This window comes from Dermochelys coriacea, chromosome 5 (assembly GCF_009764565.3).
Source record: "Dermochelys coriacea isolate rDerCor1 chromosome 5, rDerCor1.pri.v4, whole genome shotgun sequence".
Classification (NCBI taxonomy): domain Eukaryota; kingdom Metazoa; phylum Chordata; order Testudines; family Dermochelyidae; genus Dermochelys; species Dermochelys coriacea.
In genome coordinates, this window is record NC_050072.1 from 77,671,999 (window position 1) to 77,684,402 (window position 12,404).

Below are 12,404 nucleotides of genomic sequence, written 5' to 3' on the forward strand. Positions count from 1 at the left end.
TGGATCAGGTTCACCCAAAGATTTGCAAACTTTTTGATAAACTAATGTTATCATTTTACTGAATGTGGATCTATTTATGGATTGGGTAGAAGTTAGGGTTCAGCATGAGCAACGCTTTGTAATTCAGATCCAACGTTACCTGAGTTCAGAAGGATCTGTGACTGTGATTTGGGACTATTCATCCTGTGAAATTCCAGAGTTTTCTTGCAGAGCAAGAAAAATCAGCAGTTTTGTTGTGTGTGTTTGGCAGTTTCTTCAAGCATGAAACTGAAAGAGAATCTCAGTAGATGAAAACTCACCTGAGCCCTAAATTGGAGAAAGGATTTGGATGAACCCCAGTGAAACTGAAACTGCTAATTGTGGCAGAGCTCTGCCAGGAACACATTTGGCCAGATTTATCTCCGCTATTTCCATTGACAGATATTATTACGTATCAGAAACTATAGCACAGATAGAATGATATAGAGATATATTGTGATGTTTGTCAGTTGAGGGGATCAGACTTCTATAGTAAGAAGACTAGAAATGAAGGAAGTGCAACTCTCACCTTAGCAAGCACAGTGTTGATGTGGAGAAAGCCATTTAATTTATCACAAAAGGTATTTCCCACACTGCTAAATGTGGGCTGAATAGGTTGCTTACAAGCATCAGAGAATATGACCAAACTTTCTTTTGTCTCTGGGGCTCAAAGGAGTCAGCTGCTAATGAGTGGTTTTTAGTTGTTGAGGACACTACTGCCAAAGGTTGGGGGAGCTACTTCTCCACATGTTGATAGAAATGTAGTTTCACTTCCAATTCATTTTGACAACTTGTATTGCGGATTTTCAAGTTCATTATTAAAATGTTGTGAAAATCATATTTCTGTCCAGCAACTAACTAGTGGGTTGGAAGAAGGGCAGGATTATGGGTAGAAAAACCCAGATCAGTTAATCTGGCTTTGTAGTTCTAATGTGCCCATCATTTAGAGGCCAAATACAAAAATTAATAGAAGCTGACACTGGCGGTCCCGGCAGCAGAAGCCCCACCGAGCCCAGACCTAAGTGAGCTCAGTGCGGACGATGGGCTCGAGGGCATAACGGATCAGCCCTCCACGCCTGGCACCTTTGAGGCTGCAAAGGACCTCATCGAGCTGTCAACGGCAGGCCCCATCCTGTATAGGGAGAACCCTCTGGCACCCATGCCTCGGGTGCCGTCGAGGGGTAAGCCGGCAATTGTGTGCCGCTCAAGAACACTGTCCTGGCTCCGCTCCCGGAGTTCGTCCTGGTCGAGCTCCAACTCCGCAGACTCACAGTTGCCAGTGGCCCAGAAGGAGGAAGCACCGGAAAGGGCACACCACTCTTTGGCACCGCCCAGAGACCGGCACCAGGAGGAGTTGAGACGGTCCTCACCAGAGGACTCCTGCAGATGATCCTGGTCCAGGGAATGCCAGCACCAGTCCTGGTCCAGATCCCGGTCCCAGGGATACTGGTACCGCTCCTGCTCCTGCTCAACCAGGATCCACTCATTCTCCCACTGGCGCAGATCATTGGCACCGCCATGGCCTTTGCAATCATCGTCAACGCAGTCCGGCATTGACTCCGGCTGCTATAGCTACCTGCACCAGGCCCCAGACAGCAGGGCCCTCAGGTGGGCTGGCAACCCCAATGGGGGCTGCCAGACCATTGGCCCTTCTGGACCCACTCAGCCTATCAGGAGTGCCAAGGGGCCCCATCCAGGCAAGTTACTCGGTGCAGCGGTCCCAGTCCCTGCACCGATGCCAGACAGTGCTGAAGGCTACAGTATCCGGGCCTCCAGCATCCCCCCAGGATAAACCAGAGAGACCGGCACCGAGTCCAGTGCCATCCCATGGACTCCCACCCTGGCCTGAGCTGGAGGCCCCACCCACGGGAGAAGGGGAGCAGGGACCAACCAGAGGGGGTCGAGTGGCAGCTAACCTCCTCATCATCCCCAGATGAGGTGGTGGTGGGTACAGAGATGTCCGGCCCTCCACCGATAGACAATAGAGCCCACCAGGAGTTGCTGCACAGGGTCGCCCAGAACTTGGGGTTGCAGGCTGAGGAGATGGTTGAGCAGGAGGACCCCATGGTGGACATTTTGAGCCCCAAAGGTCCATCCAGAATAGCGCTCCCACTCATTAAGACCATTCAGTCCAACTAGAAGACCATATGGCAGACCCCGGCCTCCAGAGCTCCAACGGCCAAAGGAGTGGAACATAAATACTTTGCTCCATCTAAGGGCTATAAATACTTTGCTCCATCTAAGTTCCTGTTCTGCCACCCAAGTCCATGCTCCCTAGTGGTCTCAGCGGTAAATGAAAGGGAGCGCCATGGACAGCAGGCCCTGGTCCCTAAGGCCAAAGAGGCGAAATGCCTGGACCTTTTTGGCAGAAAGGTGTACTCATCTGGGGGCCTTCAGTTGAGGATTGTGAACCAGCAGGCCATCCTCAACAGACACAATTTCAACTCCTGGGCGGTGATGAGGAAGTTTAAGCACAACCTCCCACAAGATTCCCAACAGGAGTTCATGGCCCTGGTGGACGAGGGCAAGGCAGTAGCCAAGACCTCTCTCCAGGCCTCCCTAGATTCTGCAGACGCGGCAGCTAGAACAAGCGTGTTGGGATGGTCATGAGGCACTCGGTCTGGCTCCAGGAGTCAGGCCTGCCGCCCAAGGTCCAGAATAAACTCCAGGACCTCCCCTTCGAAGGGTCCGGGCTTTTCCTGGACCAGGCAGATATGAGGCTGCACAACCTCAAGAACTCGCAAGCTACACAAGCTATGGAGTATGCACACCCCAGCAACCCAGAGGAAGCCCTTTAAGCAGCAGCCTCCCACCTCAACGCCAGTGCCAGCCTCGCCATAGGCATGAGCCTTACCGTAGGCGAGGCAGGGATAACAGATGACGGCGCAACAACAATAGTAACAATAATACACCGGGCCAGAACCAAGGCCAGCACAAACCCCAGCCGGGCACTAAGCCAGGCTTTTGAAGGTGGGCTCGAGGACAGCGTACCAGACCCAGTCACTGGATCCATCCCTTTGTTTTCTGAACCGCGTGTCCTGTTTCTTCCATGTGTGGTCCACCATTATGTCAGACCGTTGGGTCTTAGAAACAGTGCAGAACAGGTACTCGCTGCAATTCGCCTCCTTCCCCCCCCCAACCCCTTTTCCCCGTCCATCTTCAGGGACCCCTCTCATGACCCTCTCCTAGAGAAGGAAGTCTGCCCATTGCTAGTGGCAGGGGCAGTAGAGGCGGTGCCGCACAGCCTAAGGGGCAAGGGGTTCTACTCCTGGTACTTCCTCATCCCCAAGGCCAAAGGGGGCTTTCGCTCCATCCTAGACCTGCGTTGGCTCAACAAGTTCCTTTTCAAGGCCCGGTTCCTCATGGTCTCTCTGGGCACCAACATCCTCTCCCTGGATCTGCTGGACTGGTATATTACCCTCGACATGAAGGACACGTACTTTCATATCGCCATCCACCCAGCACATCAGCGGTTCCTACGCTTCACCGTGGACCAAGAACATTACCAGTTTGCGGTTCTCCCGTTTGGTCTAGCTGCAGCCCCATACGAAGTGCATGGCGGTGTTGGCAGCCTTCTTATGGAGACGGAGAATCCGGGTGTACCCTTATCTCAACGACTGGCTCCTGGCGGGTCGATCCGAGGCAGAAGTGCGGGGCCATGTGGAGGTGGCCCTGAGATTGTTCCGCAAGCTGGGGCTCCTGGTCTACGTTCCCAAGTCCACGCTCATACCCATGCAGAAAATGGAATTCATAGGGGCAGTCCTGGACGCGGGGCAGGCCAGGGCAAGCCTTCCAGTATCCTGATTCCGGGCTATCCAGGAAGCGGTGGCCTCCCTGCACCAGTTTCCAATGACAACGGCCAGGTGCTGCCTGCAGCTGTGGCTGCCGGTGGCACGCACATGGTCAGGCATGCCAGACTGAGACTCGGGACTCTGCAGGCATGGCTCACTCAGGTGTACCATCCAGGCAGGGACCCCCAGGACTTGTTAGTGGAATCCCAAGGGACGTGCTGGACTCCCTGCTGTCGTGGCAGTCCCAGCCTGTGGTTTGCGAAGGTATCCCCTTTGCCGCCTCTTTGCCGCTGGTGACAGACGCTTCAGACCAATGATGGGGGGCTCACCTGGGGGACCTCATGATGCAGGGGTTGTGGTCCAGAGCAGAGTGATCTCTCCATATCAATGTGAAGGAGCTCAGGGTGGTTCGTCTCGCCTGCCAGACCTTTCACGCCATTTTGAGTGGTCACTGCGTGACAGTTCTGACAAACACTACTGCCATGTTTTATATAAACAAACAGGGCAGGGCTTGTTCCTCACCACTCTGTTGCGAGGCTCTCCTCCTCTGGGACCTTTGCATAGCCCATGCGATTCACCTCGAGGAGTTCTAACTCCTGGGGGTACGAAATGAGCTGGCGGATTCCCTCAGCAGGTCGTTCCGCATGCATGAGTGGATGCTCAGGACAGACATCGTGCTTTCGCTCTTCTGCAGGTGGGGGTTTCCCCAGGTAGTGCCTGCGGTTCTGCTCGTTCCAGGGCTGCAGCACGGGCTCGCTTGCGGACACATTTGCAATCCTGTGGAGAGGCGGCTTGATATATGCCTTCCCCCCGCTCCCCTTGGTGCACAAGGTCCTACTCAAGGTGTGCGGGGACAGGACAGCGGTGATCCTCATTGCCCCAGCCTGGGCCCGCCAGCACTGGTACACATCGCTCCTCGAGCTGTCGGTGGAAGCCCCAGTAGTCCTGCCCCCTACACCGGGACCTCATTACGCAGGACGGCGGGCGGTTTCTCCACCCCAATCTACAGTCACTGCACCTGACGGTGTGGCGGCTCTGTGGCTAAATGCCTTGGAGAGTCAGTGCTCCCTTCCCGTGCAGCGGATTCTGCTTGGCAGTAGAAAGCCCTCTACCAGGGAGACCTATATGGCCAAGTGGAAAAGGTTCTCGTGTTGGTGTGAACCCTGACAGGTGCGGCCGTGCCAGGCCCTGGTGCAGGCCATCCTGGAGTACCTCCTGCACCTCAAGCAGCAAGGGCTAGCCGCATCCTCATTCTGAGTACACCTGGCAGCCATCTCTGCCTTCAATCTGGGGTTCTCAGGGGCCCTGTGTTTTCCCACCCAATGGTGGGACGGTTCCTTAAAAGGTTGGAGAGGGTGTTTCCATATTCCCACCCCCCAGTCCCTCCATGGAACCTTAACCTGGTCCTCTCTAAACTCATGGAACCCTCTTTCGAGCCCCTCGCTTCCTGTTCTCTCCTCCACCTTTCCTGGAAGGTGGCATTTCTGGTTGCCATTTCCTCGGCCAGAAGTGTGTCCGAACTGAGGGCCCTCACCTCTGAGCCACCGTATACAGTATTTCACAAGGACAAGGTGCAGCTCCGGCCATACCGCAAGTTCCTCCCTAAGATGGTCTCCCAATTCCATTTGGGCCAGGACATTTGTCTGCCAGTGTTCTTCCCGAAACCCCATATAGACCGAAATCACCGCAGCTTGCATACCCTGGATGTGCGTTGAGTGCTGGAGTTCTGTTTGGAGCACGCCAACCCTTTTGCAAATCTGCGCAGCTGTTTGTGGCTGTAGCCGAGAGGATGAAAGGCCTCCCAGTGTCGCTGCAGCGGATTTCGTCTTGGATTACAAGCTGCATCCGGATGTGCTATAAGATCGCAGGTATTTCGGCCCCAGCAGTCATGGCCCACTCGACCAGGGCGCAAGCAACTTCTATGGCATTCCTGGCATAGGTCCCAATCCAGAAGATCTGCAGAGCACCCACCTGGTCCTCGATGCACACCTTCACGACCTACTTCGTGGTCAACCAGCAGGCCAGAGAGGATGCGGTAGTTGGCAGAGCGGTCCTCCGAGCAGTTGTTCCGTGACTCCTACCCTCCAGAGGTAAGGATTGTGATGCACCTAATGTGGAAAGGACATGAACAAGCAGTGGAAGAAAAAATGGTTACTTATTTTCTCGTAACCGTTGCTCTTTGAAATGTGTTGTTCATGTCCATTCCACCACCCACCCTCCTACCCCTCTGTCGGAATTGCTGGCAAGAAGGAACTGGAGGGGGGTCAGGCCGGCAGAGGTATATATGCATGGTGCAGTGGTGCCACTCGAGGGGCCCTGCCGGCCCAAAGGGGGGCTCTAAGGGAAAAAGTTTCCGATGCTCATGCACGCGGTGCGCATACCTAATATGGAATGGATGTGAACAACACATCTCGAAGAACAACAGTTACGAGAAAGTAACCTTTTCTTCCAAATGTGTTTATATAGGATCAGATTTTGCCATCTTTACACACAATGGGTAACATGTAAGCCCACAAGTAGTTCCACTGGAATAAGATACTAGTAAGCATTAGTAAAGCTAGTAGAGTCTGGCCTATAGTCAGTTGTTCTCATCATATGCAGCCAGGTCAGCCAAGAATACATCAAGAAAATTAAAATGTACAATAGTAAAAGTAGTTGAGTGTCTTTTCAATACAGGAAAATCTTAATAGCAAAATTCAGTTTGGCAAATAATTATGTGGACTGAAAACTGACTGAGACCATAACTAAAGGGTAATTATAAAAGGCAACGTATAGAGGATGAAGAGGTGAAATTGAAAACTTTAGGCTGACTATCAGGAAAAGCTTCTGGAAAGTGAGGACTATTACACTGTGGAATAATCTGCAAAAAGAAGTAATAAACACCCTTTATCATTATGATTTTGGACTTTTAAAATTAGATTGGAAAAAAGCCACTAAGAATATACTGTATTGATTAATCAATTCTTTATTTACAAAGATGAGCTAAATGTTTTGATTGGTATTTTTCATCTCTGATTTCTGTGTTTCTATATATTTACCCTATCCAAATATTCTTCTAGAGCCCTTCAGTTCTTCCCCATGCATCCATCAGAAGGGTTTGCTGCAGGTACTTTAGCTGAAGCACAGTTAAAATAATATTTTGTATCACATATCCACTGATCAATATCACTGGTATTAAGACAATCACATCTGACTATTATATTTGATTTGATAAGATATGCATTTCAGATTGCACAATGTTTCTATGGCACAGGCCCTTCAGAACCATGCTTTTGTGACTACATCTTAAACAGCCAACAGTTTTCAATACAGCCAGTCAGGGCCAGTTGCTTGTAAAATAAATATTTTGAACTGCCATGTGCCATCTAACAGCGTGAAGTCCTTGCTAAGTGCAATACATGGTGAAATTGGCTACCATTAACGTAGATTAACAGTCTGACATTCAAAAGGCCAAATTATGCCTCCCCCCTCACTATGATTAAACTGACTGCTTTCATATATAACAATAGCTCGCAATCCTCCAATTTGACAGAATAAACAAAACAGCATAAAGCACTAGAAAATATGCACAGAGAATAATCCTGCATTGGCAGCCAGGTGGATGGGGTGATCTTACTGCTCTCTTTCCTCTCCAACCTCTATGATTCTATAATCATACTTCTGTAAATTGTCAGCATACATGCAACATATAGTAGGTACATGAAACATTTTACAGGTGTGTTGTTCAGATCACTTCCATTTCTGAAGAAGAAAATAATGGAAGATTATGATCTATGCTGCTGTTCTGCATGCGATGACAGCACAGTTGGCACTGTAAAATAGATTAGGGTGCAGGAAATTGCCCTTTGCCATTCATTAATTAAAATTTATAGAAATGGCTAATGGATACTGACATTTAGAGAATCAGTCTGCTAGCCAGTATATATTATCGAGTGGTGCCCAGAATTTTAGTGCAAATCTAAAATTTTTTTTTTGCAGGTATGAATTGAGGGAGAGAGGTAACTATCCATTCTAGTGGGAGTTGCTGCTTTTAACTTAATGGAATTTTGAATGAAGGTCTAATGGATAGTCTGGAAATGTATGAAAGCTTGTACCTTAAACTACAACAGATTCTGGGCAAGAAGAATAAATATGTCAGTGAGATACACATATGCTGAACAAATACAAAGATAACTGAGACAACGCAACTCATCAGGTTATTATTTGTTAATTATATTAATGCCTACAGTGTGATTGGGATTACCTGAAGACCTTTGATTGTAAAAAAACAAACAGAATAAAATAATATGGGGGGGAGGGAGGAAAGAAGTTGGTTAACAAACAGGCATTTTTAATGTTTTGCTTTATTGTGAAAATTGTAAAATGGTCATCACAACATCATAGGAAACTGCAAGAATATGAATGTGTGCACACCCAGAACATTGAATTTAATGCTGAATGCAATCATTATGAGCTGGAGTATAGCTGTCTCAATCTGTCATACAGACAAGCAGAAAAACACTTTAACATGTTATGTAAATCTCCTTTTAAAGCCCCTGCACATAGCCCAGGCAGCAAATAAAACTAGAGCATCATCTGTGTAACCAAAGTTATAATGAAGGACAGAGGGTAAAAAAGAAAATGTACAGAAAAGATCAAAATACTCAGGGCATGATTTCCATTTACACTAAACCTCTTTACACTGCACTGGCTGTGAAAAGTGAGTGTAAATGCTCTGAGTTGATGTAAAATGTAATTCAGATCCATTTTAATGACACGTTACACTGCCATAGTGGTGTGAAGGGGCCTTAGTGTAAATGAAAACCAAACCCTCAAAATGGTTTCTATCCTCAGTCACCAGCCCAACTGATGAACATTAATGTTTGTTTTGGCCAACTGTAGGAATAGATCCTAAATTAGAGTTAGCAGCAATTGGCCTCTTGGGGTGAATGCGGTGAAATGGGTGCCATTGATTTCATGGATACGTAATATATCTTTCTCTGATTGAGGTGAAACAAAAATAAATAAATCTAACATTTTGTCTTATGATTTTCATATCATGTGAGAGTGTAGACATATTGTACAGTGGTTATCATTACAAAATCAGCATATGCCAAAGGCACCACAATTGCTACCATGATCACTCTTACAAATTTGCCAGTTTAGCCTTAGAAAAACAAAGTAAACTCAATATTTGTAGTATTCCTTCTACTTCCATATATTTTCTACAGGCAACACCTGGAATACTACAAATACTGGGATAATATTGTTTAGGTATGTATGTCCCCATGCCTGCAAATGAACCTATACAAACAAATCATTATGCCCATGCAGTGTTCCATTTGTATTCTGTGTACTGTATATGAGAAGTGTAATCTCTCAGATTCAGTTGTGTTTAAACATCAATCCTGCAAATGTTAAGGCATTATATAAGACAAGTGGGAATAGTGGTCCTTGTATCTAAGATATGACAATTTCTCTTATACATTATTTATCAAGGAAAATAACTATGATGAGTCTTGGCAAATGTTGACTTTTTAATCATGACCACTATATGATGATCCCTTGAAAAAGATCATTTGATATCTCATTGACAGATCCACAAAGTGACCCAGAAAGTATGGGCAACAGCTCATGGCCTTGCTATAAGAAAAAGTGAAAAACATAACTTTTATAAAATGCTCTTATTAGACTCAAATTGGCCATAGAGAAACAACGTGGGTGAGGTAATAGCTTTTATTGGACCAGCTTCTGTTAGTGAGAGAGACAAGCTTTTGAGCCTTCTGAAGAAGAAAAAAATAATCAATAACTTCTAATGTTCCGTATGTATGCACGTGAAACTCGGATTTTCATGTCCTTATAGACAAAATCGGGACTACGATATGGATACACTCTAATTGTATCAGATGTAACATTTAAAATAGCGAACATTTAAAAATATTATTAGTTAAATTAATTGTGTTTTACTATGAGAGTAAATTAATAGAAGCTATTTTGTTCCATTGCAGTTTTCCTTTAACTCTCTGGTATGCAGATCAGTTGATGTGAGTGTTCATTTTTATACCTCTTGCCTGCTTTTGATCAGTAATTACAAGATCCTAACTGCCCTACCTCCTTCTCCTTATTTTTCTTGTTAAACACAATTTTAAAAAGCATAATGTTAGAATTATCGTTAACACCGCTCTCCTCTGCAGTTAGAGCCTGCTCCTGTGGTAGTGCTAAACACACTCCAATCCATTTGAAATCAATGGGAGTGAAACAGCTCTGCCCTTACAGACTCAGGCCAAAAATTTACTTCTCAGATTTTTCAAAGCCCTGTTCTTTCCCGCTAACTCCAGTCATTAACTTAGTCTGTTTAGCTGCACTAATCTTTCCTCTGTACGCCTTAACTAATTCTTTTTGTTTTTGACACTCATGTGGCCTTTCTCCAAACCCAAGACAGTTCTTTTTTTACTTTCAGAATTTTGAACATTCTTTTGTGTAAATACATTGACCACTTCTTGCTCCTCAGAGTTTCCTTTTAAAGAGGAAATATAGTTTATTTACTTTGCTCTAAAGCACACTTAATGCCTCCTCTAACATATTAAAACTTAGCCTCCAGCTTCTATACATCAACAGATTTATTCATTGCCCTCTATTCTCCTATCAATTCTCTGTCTCCCATCTTTAGTGTTATATTAATTTTAAAGTTATATTTATTTATTTATTTATTTAAACAGATTCCAAGTTATTCTCTCTTTATCCTTTTATGTTCCAAGATCTATGACTACTTTGTTATAAAAGAATTGAAGTTCTTATTGTAATAAGTGGATTTTCATTGTCTGTTTCTAGAATGTGCTCAGCAAAAAGTAGGAAGCACTCAACACCCTGCTAGACTCAGCCCTAAATTTCTGAAATTTCTGAAATTGCAATTCCAAAGACTTAAAAATAACTGATGGATCAAATGGTTAATTATAACTGTCTGTAGAAGCTGCACATAGTATAAAACTCTTCAATTTCTGTTCTCAAAGGGAGACTAAATCTCTGTGTTGAAAATTCCTGGGTTAAAAACAATATATATTTGCAGTGTTTGAAAGCTGTCTATAATTACAGGAGTTTAATTTATAGATCCACACTGTTTTCAGGCATTGTGCTTACAAGTTTTTATTTTCTTGTTTTGCACACATAGATTGTCTCACCCTCATTGTCTGACTGTCAAGGGTGACAAGTTTGGTAAATATCTTACTTGAAAATAGAATGACAAAAAGTACTGTAACAGGGTTATCCATGACAAGTACCTTAATAAGGAAAGTACTCTATGCACCAGAAATGGATTAATAATGCTTTGTCTGTTCATCTAGGTAAAAAACATGATCATGTTTTTCACCTAGATGAAGTGGAGAATCATACATTACTTTTTGCTAATATGACTGAAGAAATCAATTAGGATTCACAGGAATGCTAGATTTTATTACACAATAGCAACTAAATACTTCATATAAGTATTCTTATGTTCTTATATTTAAGTGATGTTAGAGGACTTCATTAGCAACAAGACTACAGTTACAGAAATGATTTGCAAAAAGAAAAGGAGTACTTTTGGTACCTTCGAGACTAACACATTTATTTGAGCAAAAGCTTTCATGAGCTACAGCTCACTTCATCGAATGCATGCAGTGAAAATACGATGGACTACAAGCCTCTAAGATGCCACAAGTACTCTTTTTCTTTTTGCAGATACAGACTAACATGGCTGCTACTCTGAAACCAGAAATAATTTGTTCTCAGAGAACACTTGTATATTAATTGTGAAAATAGATAACATAAAGACAGAATATGCCCATGCTAAGTTTAGCAAAACTGCTCATTATTTTCAGCCAACATAGATTCATAGATACTAAGGTCAGAAGGGACCATTCTGATCATCTAGTCCGACCTCCTGCACAGCGCAGGCCACAGAATCTCACCCACCCACTCCTATGAAAAACCTCACCCATGTCTGAGCTATTGAAGTCCTTAAATCATGGTTCAAAGACTTCAAGGAGCAGAGAAGCCTCCCTCAAGTCAACCATGCCCCATGCTACAGAGGAAGGCAAAAAACCTCCAGGGCCTCTCCAATCTGCCCTGGAGGAAAATTCCTTCCCGACCCCAATATGGCAATCAGCTAAACCCTGAGCATATGGACAAGATTCACCAGCCAGATACCCAGGAAAGAATTTTCTATAGTAACTTAGATCCCATCCATCTAATATCCCATCTCAGGGGATTTGGCCTATTTACCCTGAATATTTAAAGATCAATTACTTACCAAAATCCCATTAACCCATCATACCATCTCCTCCATAAACTTATCGAGTAGAATCTTAAAACCAGATAGATCTTTTGCCCCCACTGCTTCCCTTGGAAGGTTATTCCAAAACTTCACTCCTCTGATGGTTAAAAACCTTTGTCTGATTTCAAGTCTAAACTTCCTGGTGGCCAGTTTATACCCATTTGTTCTTGTGTCCACATTGGTGCTGAGCTTAAATAATTCCTCTCCCTCTCCTATATTTATCCCTCTGATATATTTATAGAGAGCAATCATATCTCCCCTCAACCTTCTTTTAGTTAGGCTAAACAAGCCAAGCTCCTTAAGTC